We start from the raw sequence: 13962 nt of genomic DNA, 5'->3' as shown, positions 1-13962 counted from the left end.
TTCGGCACAACATCGTGGGCCGACGGGCCTGTACTGTGCTGTACTGTTCTATGTTCTATGTTTCAGATGAAAGGATTGCATTAATCAATGGATTAGAATGTGAAGAGGCAGGAGAAAATGATGCCATTTTAAGTAGGGGGCCGGGGGTTAGTAGAAACAGACCAGGGCTATTTTACTCTCTATCTCACTCCTTTCTTCTATCTGGCTCATTATCACATCCTCTCTCTCTCAGAGCGGTGGGAATCACTGGAACCCACACTTGCTGCTCAGATTGTTTGGTTCCGGGAAAATACAAGATCCACATCAGATTCACAGGAAGGATAAATGTGATTCAGAGCCAATCATATTCCTTTTGGTGATGTGTGCTCAGCCTTGTTATATCAGCAAAGGCAGCAGGAAATGCAAATCCTGAAGAGTTTTGATAGAGTGAAGAAGGAGAAAGTGTTGCCAGTGTCAGAAGGGTCAGGAACCAGAGGAAACACATTTAAAGTAATTGACAAAAGAATTCGAGTTGTGATGAGGAGATTGTTTTTTCCGCAGTGTGTTGTTCTGGTCTGGAATGCAATCCTGAAAGCAGATTCAATGTTAACTCTGAATGGAATTGGATATATACCTGACATGGAAAATCTAACAGGGCAATGGGGGAAAGGACAGGAGTGCGGGATGTGGGATTAGATTAGATTAGAGATACAGCACTGAAACAGGCCCTTCGGCCCACCGAGTCTGTGCCGAACATCAACCACCCATTTATACTAATCCTACATTGCTACCAAACATCCCCACCTGTCCCTATATTTCCCGACCACCTACCGACATAAGTGACAATTTATAATGGCCAATTTACCTATCAACCTGCAAGTCTTTTTGGCTTGTGGGAGGAAACCGGAGCACCCGGAGAAAACCCACGCAGACACAGGGAGAACTTGCAAACTCCACACAGGCAGTACCTGGAATCGAAGCCGGGTCCCTGGAGCTGTGAGGCTGCGGTGCTAACCACTGCGCCACTGTGCCGCCCTTAATAAAATAGCTCTGTTAAATATCAAGCCAATGCACAGTAAAAAGGTTCAGTGCTTGGACCTCAGTTATTTTCACTCTGTCAATGGCGGAGAAGGCTCGAGGAACCATGTGGCTACTCCTCATGTTCTTCCCAGTGTCCAGAATAAAGTGTAACATGACACTGATTTCCAGATGGCCGACACAAATGCAATGCACATCTTTTCCGGAAACATCACATTTAAAGTGAGAAACTAATCATAAGGCACGGACGGGGATTGAACCCGTAATCTTCAGTTTACGAGACTGACGCCTTACCACTTGGCCACCATGCCTTTTATTGATGGACACTTGAGGCTCCAGAGGAGGATTTGTGATTCTTCTTCAATTTGGTTGAAACAGCATCGATAAACATGCACAGAAATAAAGAGGGATTGTGGAATGGGTAACAGATCAGCCTCATTTACATCATCAGCATCATGAAATCTTCATTCAGACGTTCCATTCCCATCCTCAGCTTTTCTCACATCTGTACAATAATATAAGAGTGGACATTGGGTTGTTACTGGGCAGATTATATAAATAGACTATGTGCATCATCACAGGAAGTGATGTAATATAATCTGTGTGGCACCTCATGGAGAGTTGTCGATGAAACCTTCAATGCAAGGTGTGTGGAGTAAACTCAGGTTATTTTAACCGTCAGATTCTTATAAATTCTGTACTAAGCCTTGACAGATATCAGAATATTATATGGGGGGCACAGTAAACCAAAGCGAAGATGGAGAAATCTTTGCCTGCACCTTTGAAAAGGTCACTGGACTGAACCAAGCCGAGGAGTGGCCGAGATGGTTCCAGAGGTTTGCAAGGTATCGTACTGCATCGGGTCTCGTGCAGAAGCCAGACATGGAACAGGTCAGTACGCTATTGTCTGCAATGGAGGGAGTGTGCTGGCAACATCCTCATGAAGAACAGAAGGCTACATGTGAAGAAGTTATTAAGGCACTCAAGACATATTTTAATTGAGGAAAAAAATGTCATCGTGGAGCCAAAGTTAAAACGCTGCATTTGCTGACAACGCAACCACCAGGTGACGCTGTACTAGCACATGCGCAAATGCAGCCTCTTCCACTGAAACGTCACTGTCTGTGACATTCAGGCAGCTGCCAGGATTAAAGATGGAGCTACTCAATTTATCACAGAAAACAACTTCGACCCAAAAATCCCCTCAAAGTTTGCCATCGCCGCCTCCGTCCCACCCCAACAGTCCCCCGCTACCTCTTGCGCATTCGCGTTATACAGTACCAAGTCATCTTAATTCACCTAAAGTGAATTACTTTAGGAGCAGTGACTGTCGTTTCATAAGCAAATACGGCACATATCTACACAATGGACATGTTTTGGTTGATACTCGGAGAACGTTGCGCTGTTTGAAGTCTCATTAGAAGGACAGCACCTCTGATAGTGCTGCACACCCTCTGTAATTCAGTGAGGTTTCATAGAGTCATAGAGTTATACAGCACAGAAACAGGCCCTTCGGTCATCATGTCCGTGCCGGCCATCAAGTACCTATCTATTCTAATTCCATTTTCCAGCACGTGGCCGTAGCCTTGTATTCTGTGGCGTTTTGAGTGCTCATCTAGATACTTCTTAAATGTTGTGAGGGTTCCTGCCTCTACCACTCCTTCAGGCAATGTGTTCCAGATTCCAACCACCCTCGAGGTGAAACATTTTTTCCTCAAATCCCCGCTAAACAGTGCCATCCCATTCTCTGGACAATCATTCCCCACTTCCCCCCATCCCACTCTCTGACTGCTCACTCCCCGCTTCACCCACCACCACCCCCATCCTGCTCTCTGGCCGCTCACACTCCAGGCCATGGGCTCTGCCGCTTCCCTCCTCTCGGCCACTCACTCCAACATTGCCCCATCACCCCTCGAGGCTCGCCTTGCTTTACCGGGTGGTGCGGTGAAGAATGATCGAATATTGGAGCGAGAGGCCGAGAGGAGGGAAGCAGCATGGCTTAGAGCTAGTGTCTGGAGGGACGTGGGGGTGAAGTGGGCCGTGAGTGGACGGAGAGAGGGCAGTGCGGGGGTGGGGGGGTAGCAAGTGGCCGGAGGGCGGGGGAGCGGGGTAGCGAGGAGCGGGCAGCGAGCGGCCAGGAGTGAGTGGCTGAGAGGGGGGTAGTGAGTTTTCCCGCGCATGCGCCACTTCGTCCTGGAAGACGGAGGCTGAGCATGCGCAGCATCTCAGAGCGCAGGAGACTGTTTGTGCATGTGCGCAGCTTGGAGCGCTCTGATGACGTCGGCTGGCTGCTGCATTGTCAGGAATCACTTTGAATTTAATAAGCGTACAAAACCGAAAGGGGAGAGTATTCATTCATTTATCAATGACTTGTACCATCTCACGGAGGATTGTGAATACCGCAACTTAAGGGAAGAGCTGAATGGAGACAGGATTGTGGGGTATTAGACAACACCCTTTCAGATCATCTACAGTCCAGGGCTGGTCTCACATTAACGAAAGAGTTTCAATTGAGCAGACAAACAGAGGTTAGAAAGTTTAACCAATCCGTTGTCCAAGGGGACAGGGAGAGTCTGATCTCGAGAGTTGCAGACTCAATTGAATTTGTTCAGAAAACAAAAGGAAAAATTAGGGGTAAAAGACAAGAAAGACGGGAAGAGCATTTTTAGATTAGATTAGATTAGAGATACAGCACTGAAACAGGCCCTTCGGCCCACCGAGTCTGTGCCGACCATCAACCACCCATTTATACTAATCTTACACTAATCCCATATTTCTACCAAACATCCCCACCTGTCCCTATATTTCCCTACCACCTACCTATACTAGTGACAATTTATAATGGTCAATTTACCTACCAACCTGCAAGTCTTTTGGCTTGTGGGAGGAAACCGGAGCACCCGAAGGAAACCCACACAGACACAGGGAGAACTTGCAAACTCCACACAGGCAGTACCCGGAATCGAACCCGGGTCCCTGGAGCTGTGAGGCTGCGGTGCTAACCACTGCGCCACTGTGCCGCCCGCATCTAGTGGTAGCTGCAACCAATTGCAGTAGGTGTGGCCGAGAGAGACACAAGTGGGAAAACTGCCTCGCCAAAGAAGCTGAGTGTTTTTCCTGCAGAAAGATGGGACACTTTCAGTCAGTGTGTGGCAGTAAAATACCAGCGCTGAATATAATTAAAGGGAAATCCCCAGAGAGCAAAAACATTAATGAAGTACAGGATATCCAGTGTGGAAATACATTTTTTAGGTGAAATCCAGGAAATAAAGTGAGAGTTGCTGGACGACAGAAATTCTGAAATATTTTAAGATAGAGGTAGATAGATTCTTGATAAACACGGGGGTGAAAGGTTATCGGGGGCAGGTGGGAATGTGGAGTTGAGGTTACAATCAGATCAGCCATGATCTTATTGAATGGTGGAGCAGACTCGAGGGGCCGAGTGGTCTACTCCTGCTCCTAATTGGTATGTTTGTATGTAAGAAAACATGTTCTAGATACAATGAGAACTATCATTTGTTTGGAAATGGATTTGAAACCCCCTTTTATCAAAAGGTTATAGAGCTTTAATTTTTCTACAATTAACAGACAAATCCTTGTGGAGTTGAGATTGACAGAAACAATGGGCTGGATTCTATAGAGCCCTCAACGTCGAGATCTGTGGTGGGGGTGGGGTGGGAGCCTCCTGAAGATGGCCCCGGATGAGGCACGCCATGGACCTCAACGCCGGCAGGGCCTGGCTCGATATTACCGGCGACGGCGAGGCGTTGTGGGGGGACCCCCACCGCTCGGCAACGGGACCACAAACCTGCATTAATTATTATCCCATCACTTCCTGATATCCAGCTGCGATCTTCAGCCCGGTGACCGGCACTGCCGTGACTTCGGAGCCCCATCCGGGGAAATGAGGTGCAACACTGGTGGGGAGGGGGAGAAGGTAAGTTTCTCAGTGTGGGGGAGGGGGGACGGAGTCAAATTAATGTCATGGGTGTAGGGGATGGTGGGAAGGGTTATAGTTTACAGTTTGCACAGTTTTGGGCGGAAGGTCAGATGGTAAAGGTAGGTTTTGGGAGGGAAGGGCAAATAATTAATTTAACTGTTATTGGGGGGATGGGAGAGAGGCAAAAGCAATGAATTTATTTCATTTCATTTCATCTTCCTTTAAATATTTTCCAGTCGGACTAACAGCCCGTTAAAAATGGCTGACACTCCAGTACAGTACTAAGGCAGTGCTGCACTGTCAGAAATGCTGTTTTTCAGGTGAGACAGAAAACTGAGGATCCCTCTGCCCTCTCAGGTGGATGTTAAAGGTACCATGGCACTATTTCAGAGAATAGAAGGGGAATTATTTCTGGGGTACTGGTCATTGTTTAACCCTGAATCAACATCACTTAAAAACAGATTATCTCGTTTTTATCACGTTGTTGTTTCTGGGAGCTTGCTGTGCGCACATTAGCCACCATGTTTCCTACATGACCACAGTGACTACACTTGGAAAGTCCTTCATTGGCTGTAAAAGGCTTTGCAACGTCCTGTGGTCGTGAAATGCAAGTCTTGCTTTTTCCATTGTTATCAATGTCATTGTGATCAAAAGATAGGATTCGTGAGCACAAAATTTAAATCAATTTCGATTAAAATAATGTAAAAGCATCTATATTCTTGCACTGTACTTAATAATCTCCATCTTCCTATCCTCACAGAGTGCAATGTCATCGACCCTGAAATTGATTCCACAATCTCATGGAATCACAGAGTCAGAGAATGTTTAAGGCACAGAAAGAGGCCACTTGACCCATCGTGTCTGTTCCACAAACAATTTCAGCCCAGTTCTGATGAAAGGTCACAGATCTGAAACGTTAACTCTGTTTCTCTCTCCACAGGTGCTGCCAGACCTGCTGAGTATTTCCAGCATTTTCTGTTTTTATTTCAGATTTCCAGTACCTGCAGTATTTTGCTTCTGTGTTACTTTGAAAGTTAAAACTGACCCACCTGTCTACAATTCACACTGGGGTCTCCCATGAAATGATTCTGTGTAATGTTGTTAGAATGAATGCAGACTCCGAGCACAGAGCTTCCTGTGGGGAATTGGGGATATGAAAACCAGCAGACTCTGCAGGAATTTCCACTGGGAGCACAAATTCACAAAATCTACCTTTTATATATCGATTAATTTTAATTGTCCTTCTGGAAAATTATTTTGAAGCAATTTAAACATCAACCCACAGCTCCATGACTGGGTCAATTATGAGGTCATCCTCTGACAGGTCATGTGACAGCTGGAGCCACAAGACATCAGAACTAGATTTGTGACTGGATTAAAACCCGGAATCCTGTCACAATGGCTTTTCAAATAAAGCTGTTGCTGTTTGAAAACATAGCAGTTAAACTTTCTGCCTGACCATGAGGGGAGCTAGGGAGAAATTTACAAAACTCAATCCTTCAACAAAATAGTTCAAAAATCATTCATATCGAAATCATGTGAGGATTCATATGCAGTAGAGAAACAAGCAGAATACAGAAAGTACAGAGGAGAGCTGAAAAAGGAAATGAGATCAGCAAGAGAATGTATGAGAAAAGATTAGCGGGTCACATAACTGGGAACACTGAAGTCTTTTACCAACATATGGACAGACAATGAAAGGGTGGGTCAATAAGGAGATCCTGTGGAGGCAGAGGGTGTGGCTGAGATACTAATTAAGTACATTTCATCTGGCATCACAAAATGAGCGGATGCTGCAAATGTCACAGTAAAGGAGGAGGAAGTGAGAAAATTGGACGGAATGAAAATAGATAAAGCGGAGACAATTACAAGGTTGGCAGCTCTCACAGTAGAAAAGTCACCCAGTTTGAATGGGCTGCATCCTGGGTTGCTGAGGGAGGTAAGGTTGGAAATAGCGGAGACTCGAACCACAATCTTTCAATCCTCCTTGAATATGGGAATGATGCCAGAGGACTGGAGGAATCTCCTCAAGATTCCACATGAATCAGTGTCCATAATTCAACTTTACATATTTAAAACATGTTTACAAAAACAGTAGAAGTACTCTCATAACATAAAAGCAAAATACTGCAGATGCTGGAAATCTGAAACAAAAACAAAAAATGCTGGAAATACTCAGCAGGTCTGCAGCATCTGTGGAGAGAGAAGCAGAGTTAACGTTTCAGGTCAGTGATTAGGCACGCTACAACCTGCCGGACTGAACATTAAATTCAATCATTTCAGAGCATGACGGACCCCACCCCCCACACCCCCCCTACACACTTTTTTATGTTTAGTTTTTTTTCTTTTTTCTTTTTTATTTGGTTATTTTATTTCAGTTTTTTTTTAGTTTGGTTAGTTTGTTTCTACTGTGTCTACCCATTGTTTCTGTTTTAAAAAAATGTTTAATGTGTGTGCTCGGAGTGCTTTGTGCATTCCAGTCAATTCACACCTTTTCTGTACTAACGCTTTGTCTTTCAGCACACCATTGAGCACTGTTCAGCACTGTTCGCCTTTGTTCCATGCCCTTCTGGTCAGTTGTTCTCTGTGACCTTGTCCAATCAACACCTCTTTTGTTATCTCTTGCCCCACCCCCAGCTTTACTTGCTTAAAACCTTTTCATTTATAATATTGTCAGCTGTGATGAAGGGTAACTGACTTGAAATGTTAACTCTGCTTCTCTCTCTGCACAGATGCTGCCAAAACCTGCTGAGTATTTCCAGCATTTCCTGCTTTTACTCTCATAGCACAGTTAACCTGTTTTTTCTCTCTCTGTTCTTATTCTGTCTCAGTGTTTGGATCTCTCACTGTTTGGATTGAGAATTGAGCTTGTATCAGTCCTGTGATGGACAGATCTGCTGAGTATTACCAGCATTTTCTGTTTTTTCTTCATTTCAGATCAGAATTTCTTATTGAAACACGGGGAATGCTGTTTCAACTGCTCCGGGGATACCTTCATGAGTTGCTGAAACATTCTAATTCCCATTCCCACACGGAACGAAGCCAGGAAGGAGGAGATACCTGTGACTCAATGATCAGACATTGCAGCTCATGAAGTGTGTTTTCTGATGGTCGATGGGTTCCTGTGTGAAGTTGACACGGGTTTGGTTTTTCTCCCATACACTTTGACCCTTCAGTTAGTTCTTTGTGTTTAGCTGTTTCAGGTGATGTTACTGAGTCAGGAATGTTGGTCAGGACAGTGCGAGAATTCCCTGTGATTCTTTCAATCGCACTGGGGAATCTTTAACATCCACCAACAGGGCCTCATTTAATTGTCACTTCAAAAACCTGCTGGCAATTATTGCTCAGGATTACACTGAGCTGGGACACTAAGGATATTCAATTAATGAAATCAGTACTTTAAACTGAGAGCAATAGTCCCTCCCACATCCTGATACCTTAGGATTTCTGAACTTTAATTACTGCTTCATTCCTTGGTTTGTGGGCTGGTTCACCACCTGCAGACATGTGAGGCACTCAAAGGCACTGGTAATCTCTAGGCTTAGAGTCAGAGAATCATAGACAGGTTACAGCACAGAAGGAGGCCATTCAGCCCTTTGTGTCCATGCCAGCTCTCTGCAAGAACAAGCCAGCTAGTCACACTCCCCCGCCTTTGCCTGTAACCCTGCATTTTCTTTTCTTCAGATAATTATTAAATTCTCTTTCAAAAGTCATGATTGAATCTGCCTCCACCACACTGTCAGGCAGTGCAATCCAGATCCTAACCAGTCGCTGCATAAAAAAGTTTTTCCTCATGTTGCCTCTGGTTCTTTGGCCTTTCACCTTAAATCTGTGCCCTCTGGTTCTTGACACTTCTGCCAATGGGAATAGTTTCTCCCTATCTACTCTGTCCAAACCCTTCATGATTTTGAACACCTCTATCAAATCTCATCTCAACCTTCTCTTCCCAAAGAAGAACAACTTCAGATTCTCCAAAATAGTAGAAGGCGTTCTATTTCTACTGGAAAATGGGCAGAGAGAAAGAGTATCAGACAGAGTTCACAAGAGAGAGAAAAAATTGGGTATGTGTCTGTGAGAGAGAGCAAGACAGAGGGAGGGAGAGTAACTGTCTGTGTGTGAGAGAGAACACAACCCAGTCCCAATATAATTGCTCTTTCTTGATACTATTCGATAAACTCAGACCCTACCCAGATAACGACAGCTTCTCTCCCTCAATGCTGTTCCCCGCCCTGACTGTACAGAAATCCCCTCTCATAGCAGCACATTAACACTGGTCTCACTGCTTTTCCCTGCCCTGATGGTGCAGAAATCCCCTCTCATAGTTGCACATTAACACTGGTCTCACTGCTGTTCCATTCCCTGACTGTACAGAAATCCCCTCTCATAGCTGCACATTAACACTGGTCTCACTGCTGTTCCCTGCCCTGACTGTACAGAAATCCCCTCTCATAGCTGCACATTAACACTGGTCTCACTGCTGTTTCATTCCCTGACTGTACAGAAATCCCCTCTCATAGCTGCACATTAACACTGGTCTCACTGCTGTTCCCTGCTCTGACAGTACAGAAGTCCCCTCTCATAGCTGCACATGAACACTGGTCTCACTGCTGTTCCATTCCCTGACTGTACAGAAATCCCCTCTCATAGCTGCACATTAACACTGGTCTCACTGCTGTTCCCTGCCCTGACTGCACAGAAATCCCCTCTCATAGCTGCACATTAACACTGGTCTCACTGCTGTTCCCTGCCCTGACTGTACAAAAGTCCCCTCTCATAGCTGCACATTAACACTGGTCTCACTGCTGTTCCCTGCTCTGACTGTACAAAAGTCCCCTCTCATAGCTGCACATTAACACTGGTCTCACTGCTGTTCCATTCCCTGACTGTACAGAAATACCCTCTCATAGCTGCACATTAACACTGGTCTCACTGCTGTTCCCTGCCCTGACTGTACAAAAATCCCCTCCCATAGCTGCACATTAACACTGGTCTCACTGCTGTTCCCTGCTCTGACAGTACAGAAATCCCCTCTCTCAGCTGCACATTAACACTGGTCTCACTGCTGTTTCATTCCCTGACTGTACAAAAGTCCCCTCTCATAGCTGCTCATTAACACTGGTCTCACTGCTGTTCCATTCCCTGACTGTACAGAAATACCCTCTCATAGCTGCACATTAACACTGGTCTCACTGCTGTTCCCTGCCCTGACTGTACAAAAATCCCCTCCCATAGCTGCACATTAACACTGGTCTCACTGCTGTTCCCTGCTCTGACTGTACAGAAATCCCCTCTCATAGCTGCACATTAACACTGGTCTCACTGCTGTTCCCTGCTCTGACTGTCCAGGAATCCCCTCTCATAGCTGCACATTAACACTGGTCTCACTGCTGTTCCCTGCCCTGACTGTACAAAAGTCCCCTCTCATAGCTGCACATTAACACTGGTCTCACTGCTGTTCCCTGCCCTGACTGTACAAAAGTCCCCTCTCATAGCTGCACATTAACACTGGTCTCACTGCTCGTCCCTGCCCTGACGGTACAGAAATCCCCTCTCATAGCTGCACATTAACACTGGTCTCACTGCTGTTCCCTGCTCTGACTGTACAGAAATCCCCTCTCATAGCTGCACATTAACACTGGTCTCACTGCGGTTCCCTGCTCTGACTGTACAGAAATCCCCTCTCATAGCTGCACATTAACACTGGTCTCACTGCTGTTCCCTGCTCTGACTGTACAGAAGTCCCCTCTCATAGCTGCACATTAACACTGGTCTCACTGCTGTTCCCTGCTCTGACTGTACAGAAATCCCCTCTCATAGCTACACATTAACACTGGTCTCACTGCTGTTCCCTGCTCTGACTGTACAGAAATCCCCTCTCATAGCTGCACACTAACACTGGTCCCAGGTGAATTTTGAGTGGTCATTAAATGATCCGACAATAGCGTGGCCTCGGTTAATAGCAGTTTGAAGCCGGATATGTTTTAAATTCCATCGGCTCATCCCAAAAACCGACCTTTAAACAAGTCAAAACACTGGAAACACACGATGGCTCATTCAATGTCTATGGAGAGAACAAAGACGTTTACTGTTGGGGTTTGGACAATGAAGAGAAACATAGGAACTTGACGAGGACATTCAGCCTTTCGAGTCTGTTCCACCATTCAATTAGATATTTGCTGATCTGTATATTAACACCATTTGTCTGCTTGTTTCTGTCACACTTGGTACCTTACCTAACTCAAATCTATCATTTGTCAGAAATAAATAAGGAAACTGATTCATCGAATTTCTTAAAAGCAAAATACTGCGGATGCTGGAAATCTGAAAGAAAAACTGAAAGTGCTGACAAGGCTCAGCAGGTCTGGCAGCATCTGTGGAGAGAGAAGCAGAGTTCACGTTTCAGGTCAGTGACCCTTCTTCAGAACTGGCAAATATTAGAAATGTAAAAGATTATAAGCAAGTAAAGCGGGGGTGGGGCAAGAGATGACAAAGGAGAAGGTGTAGATAGGACAAGGCCACAGAATAGTTGACCAGAAAAAGGCAAACAATATGTTAATGGTGTGCTGAAAGACAAAGCATTAGTGCAGATAGGGTGTTCATGGACTGAAAAACTAAACAGCCACAATCACAAACATGAAAAAAACAGTGGGTAGGCACAGTAGAAACAAACTGAACAAAGTAAAATAAAGTTTTCTTTTTTACTTTGCCGATGTCTTTGTATATATTGTGGATCGTTCTTCAGACTGTCTTCTTTCACAATGTAGTTCTGACCTCTGGTGATGTTGATCGTAATCAGCTTCAACTTGCTGATAGTTTTGGAACTGAGCAGATTTTCTTTGCTTGATTCTGCAACATGGAACTCAGTCTGACATGTGGACCCCTGGGAGGACTTAAAAGTAACTTGGATGATCCCTAGGACTGGTGGAGGAGTATCTGATCCATGGGAGAAGATTTTAGATATCAGCTTGTTCAATTACAGTTTCTGTTTTCTCTGTTACTTGTGGAATGTCGGAGCATCCATTATGTTGATCATTGCTCCGAGTCAATTACTGCAGATATTGTCGAATTACCTCTGAACACATCACACATGGGCAGGTGTCGGGACTTGTGGTCGCGAGCAACAAAAATCTTCTCTCGTGCTGCAAATATGTAATCTTCCTTCTGGCATTTAAATCTATGAATGTCTCCTGCAGGCTTCGATCAGCATACTGCAGTGAAATGTCCCATTTTTCTGCAGACTTGACACTTCTTCCCTCTCGAAGGACAAGTTTTGTAATAAGGATCCTCACCACTGCAATGATTGGATGTTTGAATGTGATTGTGATTTCTGTCTTGGTCTTCCTTGACCTTGCTCTGGGTTTCCTCTGTGTCCTTGTGTTTTGTGTGTTTCTCAGGGGAATCTCGTCGTCACGTTATTTGCCTCTTTCTCAGACTTCTGAGTCTCATCATGTAGTGGTCAAGAGTCTCGCACCAGATTGTTTTGCTTGCCTGAAACATAAATTTCAGAGTGAGGATTTTCCCTTGCTTAAAAATATCTTGTTAGAAAATGCATCGCAACATCATAATCATTATCGGTTCCAGTGTCGCTGAGTGTATTGAAGGTATTGTCAACTTTTGGTCCAGCAGAGTGTAGGAGTAACGCTCTCTTTCTTCGGGGTGTATTGATAGCGAGTGCCATCATTAGGAGTTCAAGTCTTGTGAGCCATTTGCTCCAGTGTGGCCCTGGGTTGCTGTCTATCTCTGTAAAGGCTGGAAAGACTGGCTGTTGTTGTGCACACATGATGATTGTTATTTATTTAAATCTAGAATTGTCAATGTAAGTCTTCTGTATGTCCCTGGTTGTCTGTGTGATTACTTCTTTTTAATCCTCAATGTCAGAAAAATATAGTGTTGTGCTGTGTTCTTACGTCTACATTAAATGATGACCCCAGGCTTTATATTCAGATTCAATACAAACAGTATTTATTGTCTTTCTTATCTACATGGCATGATCACAGGTCCCAGGTCTTTTTCTCATTTTTTTTTTTATTTTTTTTTTTCCAAAATATACTTTATTCATAAAAATCTGTAAAAATTACATTGCCAAACAGTTTCCAAACAGCACAAAAAATACAAACATTGCAAAAGAGATCAGTTTCTTTCAATAATGTCATGAGTTTCTTCCCAACCCTTCCGTTTCACAATTGTCATGTCAATTACAGTTTTACATTTACAGCAATTGAGAACATTAACGATACAGTTCGAGGGGCTTCCCATGGTTCCAGCCCCTCAGTCCAGCTTGGTGGGGGAACCTTACACTGTGGTCTTTCCCCATTGAGCCTTTGCTGCGGCTGTCCCAAGCTTTAGTGCGTCCCTCAGCACGTAGTCCTGGACCTTGGAATGTGCCAGTCTGCAACATTCGGTGGTGGACAACTCTTTGCGCTGGAAGACCAGCAGGTTTCGGGCAGACCAAAGGGCGTCTTTCACCGAATTGATAGTCCTCCAGCAGCAGTTGATGTTTGTCTCGGTGTGCGTCCCTGGGAACAGCCCGGAGAGCACAGACTCCTGTGTTACAGAGCTGCTTGGGATGAACCTTGACAAAAACCACTGCTTCTCTTTCCACACCTGCTTTGCAAAGGCACATTCCAGGAGGAGGTGGGCGACCGTCTCTTCCCCACCACAGCCAACGCGGGGGTACTGTGCGGAGGGGGCGAGACTTCGGGTGTCCCAGAACCGTGACAGGGTTCCCCTTGTCCTCACTTTTCATCCCACCAGCCTCCATATCCAAAGGATCATCCTCCGCCATTTTCGCCACCTCCAGCGTGATGCCACTACCAGTCGCATCTTCCCCTCCCTTCCCCTGTCAGCATTCCGAAGGGATCGTTCCCTCCGCGACACCCTGGTCCACTCCTCCATTACCCCCACCACCTCGTCCCCGTCCCAGGGCACCTTCCCCTGCAATCGCAGGAGGTGTAATACCTGCCCATTTACCTCCTCTCTCCTCACTATCCCAGGCCCCAAACACT

General features: G+C 45.3%; 1 non-coding gene across 1 annotated transcript; it reads right to left on the bottom strand.

The window, feature by feature from the left end:
- Nucleotides 1-1256: 1256 nt before the first annotated feature.
- On the bottom strand, nt 1257-1328 carry trnat-cgu (transfer RNA threonine (anticodon CGU)). Its single transcript has one exon. It is a non-coding gene; the product is annotated as a tRNA-Thr (tRNA).
- Between the last annotated feature and the right edge of the window lie 12634 nt (nt 1329-13962).

The sequence above is a fragment of the Heterodontus francisci genome, unplaced genomic scaffold (assembly GCF_036365525.1).
Source record: "Heterodontus francisci isolate sHetFra1 unplaced genomic scaffold, sHetFra1.hap1 HAP1_SCAFFOLD_61, whole genome shotgun sequence".
Taxonomy (NCBI): Eukaryota; Metazoa; Chordata; class Chondrichthyes; order Heterodontiformes; family Heterodontidae; genus Heterodontus; species Heterodontus francisci.
Note: the sequence above shows the minus strand (reverse complement) of the source record. Positions and strands in the feature narration are given on the sequence as shown.